The 22628-nt window shown below is 39.7% G+C and overlaps 1 long non-coding RNA gene across 1 annotated transcript in view; it reads right to left on the reverse strand.

Moving 5' to 3' along the window:
* Nucleotides 1-13076, reverse strand: part of LOC132152949 (uncharacterized) — a 45236-nt gene extending 32160 nt beyond the window's left edge. Inside the window, exons 1-2 of the long non-coding RNA XR_009436606.1 lie at nt 12928-13076; nt 12693-12785 (exon numbers count right to left, since the gene is read on the reverse strand). This is a non-coding gene — a long non-coding RNA (uncharacterized LOC132152949). The remainder of the gene's footprint in view (nt 1-12692; nt 12786-12927) is intronic.
* Nucleotides 13077-22628: the final 9552 nt, after the last annotated feature.

Genomic DNA, 22628 nt, shown 5'->3' on the forward strand with positions numbered 1-22628 from the left:
AAAGCAACTGAACAACATTCATTAGGAAAACAGTGTCAATAATGCAAAAAATGAGAGTTAAAGGCAGTTCATCATTGGATTCAGTTATGTCATCTCTGTTCAGTTAAATAGTGTCTGTGCATTTATTTGCAATCAAGTCAACGATATCGCTGTAGATGAAGTGTCCCCAACTAAGCAAGCCAGAGGCGACAGCGGCAATGAACCGAAACTCCATCGGTGACAGAATGGAGAAAAAAAACCTTGGGAGAAACCAGGCTCAGTTGGGGGGCCAGTTCTCCTCTGACCAGACGAAACCAGTAGTTCAATTCCAGACTGCAGCAAAGTCAGATTGTGCAGAAGAATCATCTGTTTCCTGTGGTCTTGTCCTGGTGCTCCTCTGAGACAAGGTCTTTACAGGGGATCTGTATCTGGGGCTCTATTTGTCCTGGTCTCCGCTGTCTTTCAGGGATGTAGAGGTCCTTTCTAGGTGCTGATCCACCATCTGGTCTGGATACGTACTGGATCCGGGTGACTGCAGTGACCCTCTGATCTGGACACAGACTGGATCTGGTGGCCACGGTGACCTCGGAACAAGAGAGAAACAGACAAATATTAGCGTAGATGCCATTCTCCTAAAGATGTAGCAAGTACATAGGTTGTTATGGGAAGTGTTTCCGGTTCCGGTTTACCTAATTAATGCAGCCTAAAAATCCTTAAACGGATTTGGATAATAAAAGCATATTAGTATGTTATGTGTATGCCAGGTTAAAGAGATGGGTCTTTAATCTAGATTTAAACTGCAAGAGTGTGTCTGCCTCCCGAACAATGTTAGGTAGGTTATTCCAGAGTTTGGGCGCCAAATAGGAAAAGGATCTGCCGCCTGCAGTTGATTTTGATATTCTAGGTATTATCAAATTGCCTGAGTTTTGAGAACGTAGCGGACGTAGAGGATTATAATGTAAAAGGAGCTCATTCAAATACTGAGGTGCTAAACCATTCAGGGCTTTATAAGTAATAAGCAATATTTTAAAATCTATGCAATGCTTGATAGGGAGCCAGTGCAGTGTTGACAGGACCGGGCTAATATGGTCATACTTCCTGGTTCTAGTAAGAACTCTTGCTGCTGCATTTTGGACTAGCTGTAGTTTGTTTACTAAGCGTGCAGAACAACCACCCAATAAAGCATTACAATAATCTAACCTTGAGGTCATAAATGCATGGATTAACATTTCTGCATTTGACATTGAGAGCATAGGCCGTAATTTAGATATATTTTTGAGATGGAAAAATGCAGTTTTACAAATGCTAGAAACGTGGCTTTCTAAGGAAAGATTGCGATCAAGTAGCACACCTAGGTTCCTAACTGATGATGAAGAATTGACAGAGCAACCATCAAGTCTTAGACAGTGTTCTAGGTTATTACAAGCAGAGTTTTTAGGTCCTATAATTAACACCTCTGTTTTTTCAGAATTTAGCAGTAAGAAATTACTTGTCATCCAGTTTTTTATATCGACTATGCATTCCATTAGTTTTTCAAATTGGTGTGTTTCACCGGGCCGCGAAGAAATATAGAGCTGAGTATCATCAGCATAACAGTGAAAGCTAACACCATTTTTCCTGATGATATCTCCCAAGGGTAACATAAAGCGTGAAGAGTAGCGGCCCTAGTACTGAGCCTTGAGGTACTCCATACTGCACTTGTGATCGATATGATACATCTTCATTTACTGCTACGAACTGATGGCGGTCATATAAGTACGATTTAAACCATGCTAATGCACTTCCATTGATGCCAACAAAGTGTTCAAGTCTATGCAAAAGAATGTTGTGGTCAATTGTGTCAAACACAGCACTAAGATCCAATAAAACTAATAGAGAGATACACCCACGAGCAGATCATTTGTAACTCTAAGGAGAGCAGTCTCAGTACTATGATACGGTCTAAATCCTGACTGGAAATCCTCACATATACCATTTTTCTCTAAATAGGAATATAATTGTGAGGATACCACCTTTTCTAGTATCTTGGGCAGAAATGGGAGATTCGAGATTGGTCTATAATTAACTAGTTCTTTGGGGTCAAATTGTGGTTTTTTGATGATAGGCTTAATAACAGCCAGTATGAAGGTTTTGGGGACATATCCTAATGACAATGAGGAATTAATAGTCAGAAGAGGATCTATGACTTCTGGAAGCACCTCTTTTAGGAGCTTAGATGGTATATGACTAACTGGGGCCCAGGTCAGGAAGCAGACAGACTGGCTAAACCGACCGTCTGCTAGCTGCCTCCCGTCACAGAGGTCAGTTAATTCTCAGCACATAGAGACTCTTTCACCTAGGTATCACACTATAGAGACTGTGTCTGTTCCCCGAACTAGAAAATACAAAAAACGTCCAAACCAAGTTAAGATTAACAATTTAATTGAGGTTCAACAAATAAAAAACAGAAGCAATATGGATAAACAAATGATAAAGCTTGGCTTATTGAATATCAGATCCCTTTCTACGAAAACACTTTTTGTAAATAATATGATCACTGATCATAATATAGATGTACTCTGTTTGACAGAAACCTGGCTAAAACCTGATGATTACATTATTTTAAATGAGTCCACCCCCCCAAGATTACTGTTATAAACATGAGCCACGTCTAAAAGGCAAAGGTGGAGGTGTTGCTTCAATTTATAACAACGTTTTCAGGATTTCTCAGAGGGCAGGCTACAAGTATAACTCGTTTGAAGTAATTGTACTTCATATAACATTATCCAAAGAAACAAATGTTAATGATAAATCCCCTGTTATGTTTGTACTGGCTACTGTATACAGGCCACCAGGGCACCATACAGACTTTATTAAAGAGTTTGGTGATTTTACATCCGAGTTAGTTCTGGCTGCAGTTAGACAACACGTTTCAGGACCTACTCATTGTTGAAATCATACTCTAGATTTAATACTGTCACATGGAATTGATGTTGATGTTGTTGAAATTATTCAGCCAAGTGATGATATCTCAGATCATTATTTAGTTCTTTGCAAAATTCATATAGCCAAAATTGTAAATTCTACTTCTTGTTACAAGTATGGAAGAACCATCACTTCTAACACAAAAGACTGCTTTTTAAGTTATCTTCCTGATGTATCCAAATTCCTTAGCATATCCAAAACCTCAGAACAACTTGATGATGTAACAGAAACTATGGACTCTCTCTTTTCTAGCACTTTAAATAAAGTTGCTCCTTTACGCTTAAGGAAGGTTAAGGAAAACAGTTTGACACCATGGTATAATGAGCATACTCGCACCCTAAAGAGAGCAGCCCGAAAAATGGAGCGCAGCTGGAGGAAAACAAAACTAGAGGTATTTCGTATTGCTTGGCGGGAAAGTAACATATCCTACAGAAAAGCATTAAAAACTGCTAGATCCGATTACTTTTCTTCTCTTTTAGAAGAAAACAAACATAACCCCAGGTATTTATTCAATACAGTGGCTAAATTAACGAAAAATAAAGCCTCAACAAGTGTTGACATTTCCCAACACCACAGCAGTAATGAATTTATGAACTACTTTACTTCTAAAATCGATACTATTAGAGATAAAATTGCAACCATTCAGCCGTCAGCTACAGTTTCACATCAGACAGTGCACTATAGACCCCCTGAGGAACAGTTCCACTCATTCTCTACCATAGGAGAGGAAGAATTGTATGAACTTGTTAAATCATCTAAACCAACAACATGTATGTTGGACCCTATACCATCTAAGCTCCTGAAAGAGGTGCTTCCAGAAGTCATAGATCCTCTTCTGACTATTATTAATTCCTCATTGTCATTAGGACATGTCCCCAAAACCTTCAAACTGGCTGTTATTAAGCCTCTCATCAAAAAAACACAACTTGACCCCAAAGAACTAGTTAATTATAGACCAATCTCGAATCTCCCTTTTCTGTCCAAGATACTAGAAAAGGTGGTATCCACACAATTATATTCCTTCTTAGAGAAAAATGGTATATGTGAGGATTTCCAGTCAGGATTTAGACCGTATCATAGTACTGAGACTGCTCTTCTTAGAGTTACAAATGATCTGCTCTTATCATCTGATCGTGGGTGTATCTCTCTATTAGTTTTATTGGATCTTAGTGCTGCGTTTGACACAATTGACCACAACATTCTTTTGCATAGACTTGAATACTTTGTTGGCATCAGTGGAAGTGCATTAGCATGGTTTAAATCGTACTTATATGACCGCCATCAGTTCGTAGCAGTGAATGAAGATGTATCCTATCGATCACAAGTGCAGTATGGAGTACCTGAAGGCTCAGTACTAGGGCCGCTACTCTTCACACTTTATATGTTACCCTTGGGAGATATCATCAGGAAACATGGTGTTAGCTTTCACTGTTATGCTGATGATACTCAGCTCTATATTTCTTCGCAGCCCGGTGAAACACACCAATTTGAAAAACTAATGGATTGCATAGTCGATATAAAAAACTGGATGACGAGTAATTTCTTACTGCTAAATTCTGAAAAAACAGAGGTGTTAATTATAGGACCTAAAAACTCTGCTTGTAATAACCTAGAACACTGTCTAAGACTTGATGGTTGCTCTGTCAATTCTTCGTCATCAGTTAGGAACCTAGGTGTGCTATTTGATCGCAATCTTTCCTTAGAAAGCCACGTTTCTAGCATTTGTAAAACTGCATTTTTCCATCTCAAAAATATATCTAAATTACGGCCTATGCTCTCAATGTCAAATGCAGAAATGTTAATCCATGCATTTATGACCTCAAGGTTAGATTATTGTAATGCTTTATTTGGTGGTTGTTCTGCATGCTTAGTAAACAAACTACAGCTAGTCCAAAATGCAGCAGCAAGAGTTCTTACTAGAACCAGGAAGTTCTAGGACCATATTAGCCCGGTCCTGTCAACACTGCACTGGCTCCCTATCAAGCATCGCATAGATTTTAAAATATTGCTTATTACTTATAAAGCCCTGAACGGTTTAGCACCTCAGTATTTGAATGAGCTCCTTTTACATTATAATCCTCTACATCCGCTACGTTCTCAAAACTCAGGCAATTTGATAATACCTAGAATATCAAAATCAACTGCAGGCGGCAGATCCTTTTCCTATTTGGCGCCCAAACTCTGGAATAACCTACCTAACATTGTTCGGGAGGCAGACACACTCTTGCAGTTTAAATCTAGATTAAAGACCCATCTCTTTAACCTGGCATACACATAACATACTAATATGTTTTTATTATCCAAATCCGTTAAAGGATTTTTAGGCTGCATTAATTAGGTAAACCGGAACCGGAAACACTTCCCATAACAACCTATGTACTTGCTACATCATTAGAAGAATGGCATCTACGCTAATATTTGTCTGTTTCTCTCTTGTTCCGAGGTCACCGTGGCCACCAGATCCAGTCTGTGTCCAGATCAGAGGGTCACTGCAGTCACCCGGATCCAGTACGTATCCAGACCAGATGGTGGATCAGCACCTAGAAAGGACCTCTACATCCCTGAAAGACAGCGGAGACCAGGACAACTAGAGCCCCAGATACAGATCCCCTGTAAAGACCTTGTCTCAGAGGAGCACCAGGACAAGACCACAGGAAACAGATGGTTCTTCTGCACAATCTGACTTTGCTGCAGCCTGGAATTGAAATACTGGTTTCGTCTGGTCAGAGGAGAACTGGCCCCCCAACTGAGCCTGGTTTCTCCCAAGGTTTTTTTCTTCATTCTGTCACCGATGGAGTTTCGGTTCCTTGCCGCTGTCGCCTCTGGCTTGCTTAGTTGGGGACACTTCATCTACAGCGATATCGTTGACTTGATTGCAAATAAATGCACAGACACTATTTAACTGAACAGAGATGACATAACTGAGTCCAATGATGAACTGCCTTTAACTATCATTTTTGCATTATTGACACTGTTTTCCTAATGAATGTTGTTCAGTTGCTTTTGACACAATGTATTTTGTTTAAAGCGCTATATAAATAAAGGTGACATTGACATTGACATAGGGTCTAACATACATGTTGTTGGTTTAGATGATTTAACAAGTTTATACAATTCTTCCTCTCCTATAGTAGAGATGAGTGGAACTGTTCCTCAGGGGGTCTATAGTGCACTGTCTGATGTGATACTGTAGCTGACGGCTGAATTTTTGCAATTTTATCTCTAATAATATCGATTTTAGAAGTAAAGTAGTTCATAAATTCATTACTGCTGTGGTGTTGGGAAATGTCAACACTTGTTGAGGCTTTATTTTTCATTAATTTAGCCACTGTATTGAATAAATACATGGGGTTATGTTTGTTTTCTTCTAAAAGAGAAGAAAAGTAATCAAATCTAGCATTTTTTAATGCTTTTCTGTAGGATAGGTTACTTTCCCGCCAAGCAATACGAAATACATCTAGTTTTGTTTTCCTCCAGCTGCGCTCCATTTTTCGGGCTGCTCTTTTTAGGGTGCGAGTATGCTCATTATAGCATGGCGTCAAACTGTTTTCCTTAACCTTCCTTAAGTGTAAAGGAGCAACTTTATTTAAAGTGCTAGAAAAGAGAGAGTCCATAGTTTCTGTTACATCATCAAGTTGTTTTGAGGTTTTGAATATGCTAAGGAATTTGGATACATCAGGAAAATAACTTAAAAAGCAGTCTTTTGTGGTAGAAGTGATGGTTCTTCCATACTTGTAACAAGAAGTAGAATTTACAATTTTGGCTATATGAAGTTTGCACAGAACTAAATAATGATCTGAGATATCATCACTTGGCTGAATAATTTCAACACTATCAACATCAATTCCATGTGACAGTATTAAATCTAGAGTATGATTTCGACAATGAGTAGGTCCTGAAACGTGTTGTTTAACACCAATAGAGTTCAGAATGTCTATAAATGCTGATCCCAATGCATCTTTTTCATTATCGACATGGATATTAAAATCACCAACTATTAAAACTTTATCTGCAGCCAGAACTAACTCGGATATAAAATCACCAAACTCTTTAATAAAGTTTGTATGGTGCCTGTATACAGTAGCCAGTACAAACATAACAGGGGATTTATCATTAATATTTGTTTCTCTGGATAATGTTATATGTAGCACCATTACTTCAAACGAGTTATACTTGAAGCCTGCCCTCTGAGAAATCCTGAAAACGTTGTTATAAATTGAAGCAACTCATCCCCCTTTGCCTTTTAGATGCAGCTCATGTTTATAACAGTAATCTTGGGGGGTGGACTCATTTAAAATATAGTAATTATCAGGTTTTAGCCAGGTTTCTGTCAAACAGAGCACATCTATATTATGATCAGTGATCATATTATTTGCAAAAAGTGTTTTCGTAGAAAGGGATCTGATATTCAATAAGCCAAGCTTTATCATTTGTTTATCCATATTGCATCTGTTTTTTTATTTGTTGAAGCTCAATTAAATTGTTAATCTTAACTTGGTTTGGACTTTTTTTTGTATTTTCTAGTTCGGCGAACAGACACAGTCTCTATAGTGTGATATCTAGGTGAAAGAGTCTCTATGTGCTGAGAATTAACTGACCTCTGTGACGCCTGACAATCTTACTGTATTTACGTTTAGCGTTAGCCAGCACTTTTAAATTTGCCAAGATGTCAGGCGCTCTGGCTCCCGGTAAACATTTGACTATGGTGGCTGGTGTCTCCAATAGAATCACCAATAACTAGAGCACTTTCATCAGGTTTCTCAGTGGGTGCATCACTGAGTGGGGAGAACCTGTTTAATGTTTTAATCGGAACAGAAGAGCGGTGTTTTGACCCACGACTACGCTGCCTCACCGCCACCCAGTTGCCCTGCTGCAGGGGCTCTGTTTCCGGAACCGAACAATGTACAGGAATCCCTGAGCTAGACGCATCCAAAGCCGTATATAGTGCCCTAACATTCTTACTGTCCTCAATTAAAGTTTGGATGCGTGACTCTAATTCTGAAATCTTCTCTGTCAGCCGAACTATTTCCCTGCATTTATCACATGTGAATCCCTCATCTGCGACAGAGATAGATAAACTGTACATGTGGCAAGAGGTGCAAAGAACAATAGCAGGAGAAGCCATTACTCACCGTGCTTGATGAAATATTCCTACTGCGGTTGTTTGATGAACTTGTGAAAAACTGGAGCGAGAGAGAAGAGAAAAGAAAACAGCGATAGGTTCGAATGAAAATGCTAATGACAATCTAACGAGTTCTAACGCTTTGCAGGTGTACTGCACTCACGGATATAAAATAAAAGTGAACGATCAAAGTTAATCTGATAAGATTGATCGATAATATCATAAATATGGTGTGAATTAAGTTATATTTTATCACTTAAAAAAACAGAAAACAGTGATAGTGAGATAAAGATTCTAGAGAAAAAATAAAATAAAAACAGCTAAACGTAGCTACGATTAGCTACAGAAGGCCAACAGGAGGTAGAGAAAACACTGTCCAACAGCTGTGTTGGCCGCAACACTGGGGCATTTATTTGTTCCATAAAAACAATGTTAAAAAAAGTCATGCCTTCAAATCAACACCAGTCACTGTGCAATTTTTCACATACAGCAATTACATACAACAATCAATGCTCCCTTTTTTATTTATTTATTTTTTTACATTTTTACCTTTTGTCACACAGTGGTGAAATACAGAATTGGACAACACCGTGAACACTCTATAAACAACTTTAATTCTGAATAAGTTTCCTAGTTCTATTTATATTTAAACAGTGTTTTAAAATTTAACACCTTTTCTAAAACCAGCCACTTAACACTTAAAAGGATAGTTAAACCTATGCACAGAGGAGTCCAAATTAAACAATTCAACATCGTACGTACACACTGATGACCTAAGACACGAAACGAGCGGTTTGTGTAAGAAAACGAACAGTATTTATATCGTTTTTACCTCTTGTACACAACCACGTCCAACTGATCTGAGTGCTCGAGTGCTTCCTGATGTGACGTGCGCGCGTGCTCTGGCTTAGTCTGCGCAAGCGCCGGAAGTGATCTCTCCAGTGATTTTTATCATGCATTTTCCGTGATGGATAGAGGTAGTGTATGGGGATATACAGTATATAATACCGTTACGTCTATGGAGAGTCCCTGTAAACTGCGTGTGTGAGAGCGAGAGAGAGAGAGAGAGCGAGAGAACTAAAAAGCATGGTACACGTTGCTATAAACATCATACAGCGCTCACTGTTCCTGTCAGACTTCAGCGAGTTTATCCTCCTGGTCAATAGTCCACATTCGCCGTGGCGCTGCCGTCTTCGTCTTTCTTCTTCTGTGGTTTTCCTAGTTTATGATTGGTCAACTTCAGATAAATCAACAAATCGGCTCGTTCAACCGCACACATGTCACAAATTCAAACCGATAGTTCACAAACTTTTTAGACATTTTTAAAAATGATCGGGAGGTCGGGAAGTGCTCGTAAGCCACTCTGCTCGGCTCGTAATTCATCGCAAATTATACGAGCCGAGACCATACGAGCATACTCGATTTCCACACGATTGAAAAAAATCGCATGCGAACTCGTACGACAGCAAAAATCGCACCGTGTACGCCCGCCTTAAACTATATTCTAAGGCCAGTTACTTAACATTGAGTTAACTGCTCATTTTTTTCGACAAGAAAAAATTCTTCAGTCCTGATTACCATTTTTGTAACTCTGCAATGGTCAGTCATGAACAAACTGAAAAATGGTCCATCATGGCACAACAATGTTACAGCAACAGGCGATTTTTTTTTAGGGATTGTACTTTTGGTTTGAGAGACTTGTCAGGGTTTTTCCTACATTGATTTTTTGTCCCGCCAAAGCCTTATTTGATCTGTAATTGGGTTTTGTGAGTGAAGAATGCTACTGACGGAGAGAACGAGCACAGCGCCCCAACCCCGCGCGGGCACTCTCCGTCTTCAGTTCTGTCTTTGCTCTCTCCCTCACATCAAAATCAGCTGATCCCAGGGTCGTCGCTAGTGGGGTGAAAGGTGGTGACGATTATAGGGGCACACAGCTGTGGGGTGGCCCCTGGCGATCTCAACCGTCTGGCTGGCTGAGGCCAGCCTAAAAAGACGCTCAGGACAGTTGACAGGCCACTGCTGCTTGTGGTCACAAAAGCTTACCATTTTCAGGTGTTTTTAAGACTTGCCACTTGTCGATTTAAACATTAAAAAGAGTTTAAAGCATTCAAACTCAAGATGCGGAAAAGCTCAAGTGAGAAGCTGTTACTCGCACGCTATGTTCGGTGAGCACGCGGAGAGAGAGAGACAGCAACACTGAACTGAGCTCTCCTTTGTGAAGTTCTCCTCGAACTTCCTCCTGCACATGAACGAACTACAAATCGCAGTTTAAACAAATAGAAAAGGATGTGAAAGAGCCCAATTCAGCACTGCTGTGTTCTGGTGTTTAGAGCTCATGCAGAGAGAGGCGTGTAAAAACGCTTGAACACTGAATTTGCCTTATTTTGCTCTTGTACCGTCAAATACAAACACCGTCAAATTCATACCGTCTTGGAAAGTATGTTCGAAAAAAACTGTCGGTTATGTCTTAAGTGAAAGTAAAAATTTAGAATTTTTTTTGACGTGTATTATATTGGATGGATTCATTGTCTCTTAAAGTGACCGCGCCTAATTTAGCTACTGGCTGCTGTAATGTTAATCCAAGAAAATGAAAGAAAGAAAATCACACACTGCTCTTGACTGAATTACCTTGTAGTTTTAACAAGAATTAAAGCACAGTCAAACCAGCAATTATTCAGACACCAGATATATTGTTTTATATTTTTTTTTACTAATAGGTGCAGGACACTATAATACATTTATGCAGGTGAGTATAGCAATATAAAGTGAACTGCGACATATTATACCCAAAAATTCTTCATACAGTGGACCACTAATGAAATTGATTAATAATAATAATAATAATGATAATGATAATAATAATAAAATTGGGACCAAAAATGATTCAGCACCATATTAAAAAAAAAGAATAATCTATACAGTTATGAGGTGTTTTGTGTGTGTGTGTGTGTTGACAAATCTTTTGCGATGTCCTAACAGCCAGGATTCCCACACAGCATGTCCGCTAAAGTCTGAATTGTGACCTAATGACTCCTTTGAGCCTATTCATTATAATGAATGGTTAAAGCAATTGGTCTGCCTGTCAGTGACTGAATCGGTGTAAAACAAATCATTACTTCTTAGAAGAACATACACATCTGAAATGAGAAAGTAAGTGTGCTTACCCCATTTAGCAAGAGTGTTAAGTAAAATTTAGCCTTAATAATCCACAGTATGTATAGGCCTATGACAATGTGTAGTAAATTACCTATAAAATAATTTAGTTTAAAGTTAGACTGGAGTGAGATGAAACTAGATCTGTTGCTATAGCTAGCTGCTAATTTTATAAAATTTTATATGGTAAAAAAATACACTATTACACCTTTTAATATTACGTTTTTAATTGATATGATTATACTAAAATAATTATCAGGTCTATCAAAAAAGGATTTAATCTTTCTTAACTATGAAAGCCAGTCGTGGAAAAATCACAGCTGTTTTTTGCAAAGAGGGCAAGAAAAGATGACAGTGATTGCTTTTTCATGAATAGGATAAAAAAAAACTGTTTCTTTGTATTTGTTTTAAATTTAACATTTATTGTCAATATTGGACTTGCAGATCATGTGGGTACTAGGGTACTCTTTGATGTGTGTGGATGACCATGTCGGTCAGCCACCACCGAAGACCAATTTTGACCCAGGAAAAACCCTGCTTGTGCCCGAGTGACAGAATCACCCTTTGAATGAAATCAAACATGTTCTTCAGTAAAGCAGGATACTCTAAATTCAGAGCATAAATGAGCCCAAAAAGCAGGCACATTGCTTTGGGAAGGTTTCCCAGATCATCCATTACAACTCTGCCTTCAAAAATGATTGCAGTGGATGAGGCATCAAGATGCAGAGAGTAAGGTTTGGTTGCAGAGTCCTCGGGTATCACAGACAATATGCCGATTGAATTGCTGGACATCTCTCCTTCATCATCACAATCATAAAAACATGAGCAGCATATGACAAGAATGAAGTGAAAATAAGTCAGGATGACAAGTGTCAAGATGTCTCATCATTGTCATCTTGGCATATGGACATGAGTACTTCTTACGTAGTAGTTTCAGAAATAAAAAGCTACACAACGCATCAGTTAGGGGATCAAATAATTACTGTCAAACTACAATATGCAAGAAACATCAATCACTGCAATAATGATTCAATTCTAAAATATTAAGTATTTGCTTATTAGTGACTTTTTTTTGACCAGACAGGGTAGATTAGTTCTTGTTGAAGGGATAGTTCACCCAAAAATGGGTATTCTGTTATTAATTACTCATACTCATGTTGTTCCAAACCGGTAAGACCTTTGTTTATCTTCTGAACACAAATTAAGATATTTCTGATGAAATACCTCCACTCTTTTCTGTTCTCCTTATCGGACTGTTGTCCTTAATTCTTCCAACCTTTGTCTAAATTCCTAAACACATTACCTCTTTTAGTTCTCATGATCTTACTCTCTTATGTAATTTATATTTTTATATTTTCTATTAATTCTTAATTTATCTTTCACATTTTCTGTATCTTATCCAGGTCGCAAAATTGCTTTAAGAAGTGTTTGCCACACGTTAAATAGCCAGAATATCACAGACAAAGCTACTTACAAAACATGTCTTGTAAAAATCGGTCGGGTCTTCTTTAAGGAGGAGTGGAAGGCCATGAAGAATGGCTGTTCACCTCCCAACGATTTCAGATTTCTGTAAAGTTATGTAACATTATAAAAAGTAAGAGTAAATAGCATTCATAGCACAAACACAACACAGAGCAAAAAAACAACAACAAAAGCAACAGTTGTTTTACCAGGAAAAACAAAATATAGGGTGTGTCTGTGTAGCTTACCTCATTTTCAATCTTTTGCAGAATCTTCTTAAGCTTACATCCAATGTCTCCTCCTTTGGCTTTGAAGATATTAATGAACCGTTGAATGAATCGGTCCAGTTCTTGAAAGAATTCAGTTTGCAGGCTTTTGCAAGATATGCGACTAAACTCTGCTATGTAGCAGAAATGACTCCAACCAGACAAATTAAAGAGTCGATCAGGGCTGTGGCTGAAACACGAGCTGAATTCCTCAGTAAGGCAACAGGAAGTCATAAAACATTCTGTGCCACAAGTCCCAAGCAAGATAACCAACCAACCAATGCTTTCACAGAACAGCTTTCAACATTAACACCACTAGAACAATTATTGACAATTTTAATTCGCAGAAGAGATTGTAAAATTTGTTGGTCGTAATTGAAATGCAACGCCGGACATCACGTGTAAACCCATGAGAGTACTACACAAGATCGTTTGACTTCCCCCAGCAGAACCAGACTGAAATTCTTAAGGGGGAGGGGCCTTTGAACCTCTGGTCTCCACAGAAATCTTTGTCAAGAGAATGGCAAAGAAACTGTCTTTTCTACATATATATGGACCAAAATGAACTCAAAAAGACTTAAATGAATATCATTCCATCGCTTCACTCCATATTCATTTATATGTAACCCACACATTTGACTATCATGTTATAATCACTTATTGTGTATGTCTTTTAATAACTATGGGATAGCTTAAGGATACATATTCATGTCTAGTATCTATTTAATCGAATCTGCTTGCTTGAAATAGTCCTGACCATCAATTATTTGCCAAATGTATCATATTCTTGTTATAGGAATCATGTCCAAAATTAGACCCTGCAAGAGCGGGAAAATTTGGACCACATGCTTGGTAAGATAACATGATTTATGATACCCCCGAGCCAAGACAATATCTGATTGGTCAAGACAACATTTGAGGTGTGGCCAACAGGCCAGTTTAAATACTCAGGACACCATAAAATCTTGCTTTTAGTCTTTAGCTATGCTTCTGCTATTAGTCATGCCTGATTTGAGTTGTTAGCTTTGCTTCTGCTACTAGTCATGCCTGCTTTTAGCTTTGCTTCTTAGCTTTAGCTTTTAGCCGTGCTTTTAGTCATCACTTTGAGCACGGTTCCAGCGTGCTTCAGCCTGCACGCCTGCTGCTACTTAGCCACGATGAGAAGAAACACAACCTAGTCTCGTCAAACTTTATTTCTTTTCTTTTCCGTTTGAGAGTTTCGTGTTCTGAGTTAAGTTTTGTACCGTCGAGTCTCCGACGTCTGACCTCGGGTGCCCGTTCAACTTCAACCAGCGCACACAACTCTGCACCTTCAGCCAACGCCCCACCACGGGCTTCCCAAGACATCACTTCAACGACTACTGAACTTCCCGTCAATCTGCGACAACTTTACACAGGCAATGTACCTTCAGACATTTTTGCTGGTGTATCTAATATAATTTTAACCTCATTGAGGAACTCAATGCGAGGGTTAATTAAGTGATTGATGGCTGTTCATGTCTATGCAATTTTAACGTATTGCTGCAAACTTGGGATTCCATATTTCCATTCTCTTAAACTCATCTTTTCCTAACTTCCTGCAACTTGTGTGAATGTGTGAGTGCGTGTGTTTATGTGTTAGATTAGTTTATATGTCTTAGATTTATCTAATAAAGCCTTATTCATATTGAAAAGAGAAGTATCTTGTGTTTTGTGCTAATGTCTTAAACTGCCGATCTTGTTACTGTGCTAATTGATAGTGTTTTCACTATAGTTTGGATATTAATATCCAGCGCAGATTTGATGTTAAACGGCTCGTTCAGTGAATCGCAGGGCGTCTCAGTGATCAGCCGTGAAACAGTGATTCTGTTCAAATTCCCTTTAAATTATTAAATGATTCCCTTTGAGCTAAATTGACCTGTTTCCCTTACATATTTATGGTGGAGAATGCGGGCAGTTTAATCTAAATTGTGAGCATAAACCAAGTTATTTAATCTTTTATTTTGCTACGGATGAAAGATGAGAAGCTTGCGAGTGTGTGTGTGTGACCCGTGACAAAGCAGCGCGCACCCCCTTAAATGAATGAAAGCAGCTAGATGAGACTGCAACTCAAGTCCACCTCTCCATTGTTAACAGCAGTAAGTGAACTTAAAAGTTAACATCTGAGATCGTACAATAAGGTAGAAATTGAGCGTGTTCCTCATTTGTGTAATGCCTTGTTTATAGCTGATTTGATTTCACTGTGTGTTCTCAGTCAACACTGCTGTGATCCAAAAGGGATATATATATAAACTTTATTACAGGCTCTAGACCCAACAACAAGACAAACAACATAACAGAAGGAATAGATACATAAACACATTAAAAAACATACTTTGATTCATGAGAGTCTTAACAGGCACCCATACCAATGTTTCCACAAATATGATTGATATCTAACAGAGCTGCACCTGGGGCTTGTGAGCATCATTATAATACAGTTTTGAGACTCATCAAGTCGGGACATGAACTTAAACATTAGGTTCCTCAAGAGAGCCTGTAAAGTGCTTAGCCCTGAGTCACAAAAGAGCTTACTTGCACTGCTACTCCTGGGCTTTTCTAGCAGTATCCTCAGGCAGTCATTATATGCTACCTGAAGTTTGCGCATGTTCTCCTTTTTGTAGTTGACCCACAATGGGGCTGCATACATAGGGGTGCAATATACACGAAACAATCTCACTTTTACATCATCAGAACAGTGATGGAATTTCCGGACTAACATGTTTGCTTGAACATACAACATTCGTCTCTGCCTATACATATCTGCATCATCTTCCAACCTGTCAGTGATGATGTGCCCAAGATATTTTGTACAGTAAGATACACAGAGGGATTTCCCTGACAGGTAAAACATTGGAAAATGCAGCTTCTGATCCTCCTTGGTCCTCCATATCAATACAACATTCTTTTTTGCATTGTACTTTACATCAAACTCAACCCCATACTCAGAGCATATAACTAATAGCTGCTGGAACCCAACAGTGCTGGGGGACATAATAGCCAAATCATCTGCATACATCAGATGGTTTAACAGAGTGTTCCCTATCAGACAACCTGTCTTACACTTCCCTAACTGTTTCGACAGGCTGTTCATGTATAGGTTGAACAGAGCTGGAGACAGAAGTCCCCCCTGCCGTACTCCATTGCCTACACTGAAGGGAGAGGATAGGCTGTTTCCCCATTTAACTTGCATATTTTGTTTGGCATACCAGTAAACCAGGATACGTATGATGAATCCAGGCACACCCCTAAGCTTGAGTTTGAGCTTATGGTGATTTACCCTGTCAAATGCCTTGGAGGCATCAATAAACCCTAGAAATATTGTAGAGCCCTGCCTTCTGTAGGATTCAACAGCTTCTTTCAAGGCATAGATACATAGATCTGTACTGTGCTTGGCCTTAAAACCAAATTGATTTTCTGTAGTATAAATGAACTCACTCAGTCTATCTAGTAGCATCTTTTCTAACACCTTTGAAAGAATGCTGGCTAATGCGATGGGTCTATAGTTATGCAAACTCCCTATTTTACCTGCCTTATCCTTAATGACTGGCACTAATGTGACTGTCAACATGGCGTCTGGCAGTATGCCATGTGTCATCAGCCCTGTGAGGCAGATGGACAATAGAGCTGCTACCCTGGGGCTGGCTAACTTAAGGTGCTCCGCAGTGATGTTATCCTTGCCACTAGCTTTGTTATCAGCTAGTTGCTCTATAACATGATAAACCTCGCTAGGAGTAAAATGAATCACTTCCTCCTTTATCTTGCCCACACAATAAGGCACTTTTATTACAATTAAACAGAGCTGCGTAGTGCAGCCTCCACTGCTCTGCTATATTGTCTCCACCAGATACCCCTTCAATGTGGCATGGCAGTACTGCTTTGGCCCTATTTGTAGCTTTTACCTCTCTCCAGAACTCAGTGACATTGTTACCAAGCAAATTTTCAGCCATAGAATGAGCTCTTAAGGCTTGCTCATGCTTCCCAACAAAGCGCACTGCATATTTGTATCTAGCATTTGTAAGTTTCTTATGCTCTAATTCTGGCCCCTGTCTGGGTCTACCAGCTATAACCCAGGCTCTATGAGCTGTCTTAGCGGTTTCTTGATGGGCAGCTACATACTTTGTCCAACCAGGCTTGGTATTCTTAACCTTTCTGGGGTGAGTGTGTAGAGGTCTACTGGCCTCATAAATAGCACTCACTATACTATTGTACATTTCACATAGATCATTACGGTGAGTGTCATCATCACAGTTAATATTTGAACATAAAATAGCATCCATGGGTAGCTGTACTTCCCTTAAGAGAACATCTGTCCTCCCAAAATAAAACATGACATCCTCTTTAGATTTTTTAGCCCAATTCACTTTGACCCCATTGGTGCCATCTTCTGCCAATCTGTTGCAATCAGGTAGGTTATCAACATTTATCATCATAGAGACAGGTAAGTGATCAGTGGTAGTCAACCCATACATAATTTCAACTGTTTCCAGACTATCATGAGCATCAGATGTACAGATTACATGATCCAACCAGGATGTTGTATGCCGTGCTTCACTGATGTAAGTATAACTGTAAGTAAGTATATATAAGTATATATAAGTATATATAAATCCGTGAATAAAGAATAGTTTTGAGCTTGTTCCTCATTCTATTTATCAAAGCCTCAGTATTCATAGTTTAATTGCCAGTGCGTGTTCCACTGCCGAATTAAATTTGATATTTGACTCCCCTAAGTTAAACATTAGAGAATAATGTTTGCCCGTTTGTGTCCGTTCACAAAGTGAATGCAATCTCGTGTAACACAGTGTGTGTCAGAGATTAATTTGAATGGGAGTGTTTTAAAAGCTTGATCAAGTAAATTTTAACTGTGTACCAACAGCGAAAGAAACCTTTTGTGTTTGTGTCCAGAGAAACTGGCACGGAGACTCCGATCTGCAGAAGATTGTTATCACTGTGTTCCCTTAACTACAGCACGAAGCTGCTATTTGAAATAAGATCAATTTAACTCTATATGAACTGAGAGTTTAAGTGCCACATCGCAAAACCAACTAAAGGCAGTGTTGTTATTTGTACAGTGTTGAAATGAGCCGACATTTCATGTAACATGCTTAACTGTATTTGCAACAATGCAACGATTCATGTGCTAACGTTAATCCACTAGAGTGTGTTTTGGTTGCCATAGTGACGACCGTGACACGGAAGCCTTAACGTACTTCCGGAGCAACTCTAAACTGCGCACGCGCAGCGCAGACGTTAGTGTAAACTAGTGTTAATTTCGTCAGACGAGACGAGACGAAATATGTTCGTCAACAACCTTTTTTTTCATGACTAAGACGAGACAATGACAAGACTGCACCACTGTCCAAAAACGCTGACTAAGACTAAATTAACATGCATTATTGTTGACGAAAAAAGACGAGACGAAAATGTTTTGCATAAAATAAAAACTAAGATAAAATCTCTCTTCATTTTCGTCTACAATCGTCTCTGCTTTTTCATCAACTGTTACGCCTTTAAAAATTCAGAACGAGTTTGCGGCTTCGCGCTGTTGCTCAAGTTACAGGTCTCATACTCCTGTTGCTGCCAGCCTGTGGCTGCAACACGAAACTGCTGAACACACAACACCTGAAGCGGACAAGAGTGACGAGCGCCGACGACATGCTATGTCGAAGGAAGAGGCTCGATATTTGTGTGTTATAGTTAGCAGCGGTCTGTTATCAAGAAATGAAATAGTGTGTGCGTAAAAAGAATTTGTCCACACGCCACACAAAAAATACAAAAAAAAAAATTCCTGAGCGCAAGTCCACCGTCTAGGCAGGATTTTTGTGTTAAATTATATTTCCTGTTGCTGCGCAGGTGCTTTTATTGTATATGACAGCTTATGTCCCGATGACCGGTCTTTGCATTACGATTAAAAGCAGTATCAATAAAGTAAAAAATTGTGATCAGGTTAATCATTTGTGAATGTGTCTCCTAAATCAGAATTTGAAAACCAGACACATTTAACATTTGCATCCACCAAAAATCATTCAACAAGTGTATTTTGTCAGGTAATTATGACATTTAACCAATGTTTGAGATATGTGAAGCACTTTTTTTACTGAAATGTTTATCAGTAATAATGTTATTTAAAAAAAAATACTAAAAATATTTGACTAAAACTAGACTAAAATTAAAAGACTTTTAGTCGACTAAAACTTGACTGACAAAAAAAGATATGTGAATGACTAAATATGACTAAAACTAACAAGGACATTTGGCACAAGACTAAGACTAAATTAAAAATAGGTGACGAAATTAACACTAGTGTAAACAAACTCCACGGTGTTGCTAAGCTAACGAAACCGTTGCATTTACATTGAAGTCTATGCTAAAGCCACTAGCCTCAAAGGTTAGCCATTAGCATTACAATCCAGTGGTTGAATAGTGTGTGTTTTGGCAACGATGACGTGATTTAACCCTTTAAACATCTTAACTAACACTTGTTAGTCTCTTTCTCTTTTATTGCTCTCTTTTCTCACTATACCACTTATTTTCATTTTACTAGAAAGGGAAATACTGACTCACAATTATTAATTGTCAAATTGAAATTTAATTGAAACATTAATTTATTTTGAATCATTTAAAATTTCCCTCTCAGATCATTTGATAATGGGAGAACCTTGGGAGAAACCAGGCTAAGTTGGGGAGCCAGGTTCTCCTCTGACCAGACGAAACCAGTAGTTCAATTCCAGGCTTCAGCAAAGTCAGAAACAGAAGAATCATCGGTTTCCTGTAGTCTTGTCCCGGTGGTCCTCTGAGACAAGGTCTTTACAGGGGATCTGTATCTGGGGCTTTAGTTGTCCTGGTCTCGGCTGTCTTTCAGGGCAGTAGAGGTCCTTTCTAGGTGCTGATCCACCATCTGGTCTGGATACGGACTGAATGTGGGTGACTGCAGTGACCCTCTGATCTGGATACAGACTGGATCTGGTGGCTACGGTGACCTCGGAATAAGAGAGAAACAGACAAATATTAGCGTAGATGCCATTCTTCTAATGATGTAGCAAGTACATAGGGTGTTATTGGAAGTGTTTCCGGTTCCGGTTTACCTAATTAATGCAGCCTAAAAATCCTTTAACGGATTTGGATATTAAAAGCATATTAGTATGTTATGTGTAAGCCAGGTTAAAGAGATGGGTCTTTAATCTAGATTTAAACAGCAAGAGTGTGTCTGCCTCCCGAACAATGTTAGGTAGGTTATTCCAGAGTTTAGGCGCCAAATAGGAAAAGGACCTGTGTCAGTCTCTCTTCTCCCTAGCGTGCCAACATGCCGCAGACTGCAGACCCCATTTCCCATGGGGATGATGTGAACACTTGGCTGAGAGGCATGACAGACAGCCTCACTCCAAAGACATTTGAACTGTTATTATTTTTAATAATAATCCTAATCCTGAGAAGATTCCTGAAGATTCCTCAAGATCAACTCAAAGCACCCAGCGAGAGGGAGCAGGAAACAACGGAACAAGTTATGAAGCTCCAAGCAGCCCTGGCAGCACCTCAGCTCGACCAGCAACATACAACAGCTGCTCCGAAAGACCTGGTAAACAGACTCCAGTATGCTGAACAGCTACTAGAGAAAGCCAAGCTAGACATCAGAAACAAGAATTCTGAAATCAGTGCTTTGAAAGACCACCTTGAAAGGTACAGAATTGAAACGGACAATCTGACCCAACAACTAGACGATACCAACGATGAGCTCTACATGGTCAGAAAAGAACTCCAAAATGCTTACAAGCAGAAACAAGAACCAAGAAAAGAGAAACATCTCTTAGCCTCATCACTGCTGAGCAGAGCAGAGTCCCACATCCAAGAACTGGCATATGACGAAAGGAGCGAAGGGCCACAACCCAAAACCTCACCTGCCTTTGCCACACAACCCTTTCCTGCCAACGAAAGAAAACCTCCTGAAGACCTTGAAGCTGCACACGGGATGACCATCAAAGACCTCAACAAGCTGTCTGAAAACATCAGCAGGTTCAACCCGGACTCCACAGAGAGCCCCGACATCCAGGCTTACCTGCGAGATATCGAATTTCATCTGGAAGTGAGACCTCATGTGACTGACAGAGACTGGTTATACCTCCTTAGATCGACAGCCCAGTCAAACTAAGTCAAACTACCAGTGACTTCGTGAGGTCCTGATTAAAGAGTTTACAGACCCAGAGTCTGAACATGGACTGTTAACTGCCTTGGAATCCAAACAAGGTCGACAAGAGACTCCACAAGCTTACTACAACCGACTCTGACAAGCCTACTTTGGTGCACACAACCAACCTGACCTTGAAGAGGATGTGAACTTCAAAAGCCTCTTCCTAAAGAATCTGCACCCTTGAGTCACTCACCATCTAGGTGTCATGGCCTGTCCGAACTCCATGACCATCCAACAGTTGCGTGACCTAACACAGAAGGCCTATAACAAACAGAAGATGGTCTCAAAGAAAGGTAACAGAACCTCCACACTCTTGAACTCTGTCAACAAAGACTTCAAGCCTTGCACTGGACGACACCCAGTGGCATCACAACACCAGAGGCTTCCATCAAGAGCACAGAGAGCGTGACGCCCATATCCACGACTGTTTTCAGCCCAACTGCTGGAAAAATCCATGGGACCAGCCACGCTTATCAAGAAACCAAAAGGATAAGAACATCTGGAAACCTAACCAGACATCCAGAGGTAATCACCTGAGTAACACGGGTGGGTAAGCAACAACAAAACCCACCTCAGCACCACTCAGACATGCACAGTGCTGAGTATGCACAAGAACATGACCGCTTACCATTAGAAGACATGGAACAAGTCATGAAACAACTGAGAGAGTTCCTTCAAGACCATTTACATGCATGTGACCACAAAGTTGAGTCATGCTCGCTGTGACCAGCGACAGAACGGAAGGCCAGTGATCACCTGGTACACCACATCAGAGATGACAAGCACCTGTTCAACAACGACCCAGAACGAACAAGTCTTTCACGGCCAACTGTTGATGAAAAATCTGAGGTACTAAAGGACATCACCTCAGTCACCTAACACAGTCACTAACAAACTGTGAAATGAACTCAAACTCCAAGAACCACATTCCCTGTCTGTGCAACAGCAACCACCAGAGCACAGAAGGTCAAAAAGTCTGCTACAGCCAGAAGGCACCACAAGAAGAATGCAACATAGGAGACAAAGTTTTGCAACCCAGCTTCACACAGCCATGCCAAACTGCCTCCGACTGACTGCTAAAGAACTTCCTGCCTTGCTGGACCGACCCCCATTAGACCATGGACACCTCTCATCCAAGCCAAGGATGCTGAGAGCCAGTCTTCAGTGACATACTAGAAAAATGGGGAGACAACACAGACTTGAACAGATCTGACCACACATACACTACACCATTAACACACACAACATTACCTACACCCAGAGGTAAACACATCTACTGAAAAAACACATTCAACAAACGTATTCTTCCCACAGGTAGAATATGCCAACTTTTAGCGTAACAAAGTTACACATACCCACCATGAAGAAACGTGCTGCCATCCTCACAATAGGTAGAACACCTGACACTAAGTAAAGGTTTATGACACACTAGCTGCACCTGACATCCTAGCTCAATAGTAGTTGTAACCCATGCTAG

The sequence above is a fragment of the Carassius carassius genome, chromosome 1 (genome assembly GCF_963082965.1).
Source record: "Carassius carassius chromosome 1, fCarCar2.1, whole genome shotgun sequence".
Classification (NCBI taxonomy): domain Eukaryota; kingdom Metazoa; phylum Chordata; class Actinopteri; order Cypriniformes; family Cyprinidae; genus Carassius; species Carassius carassius.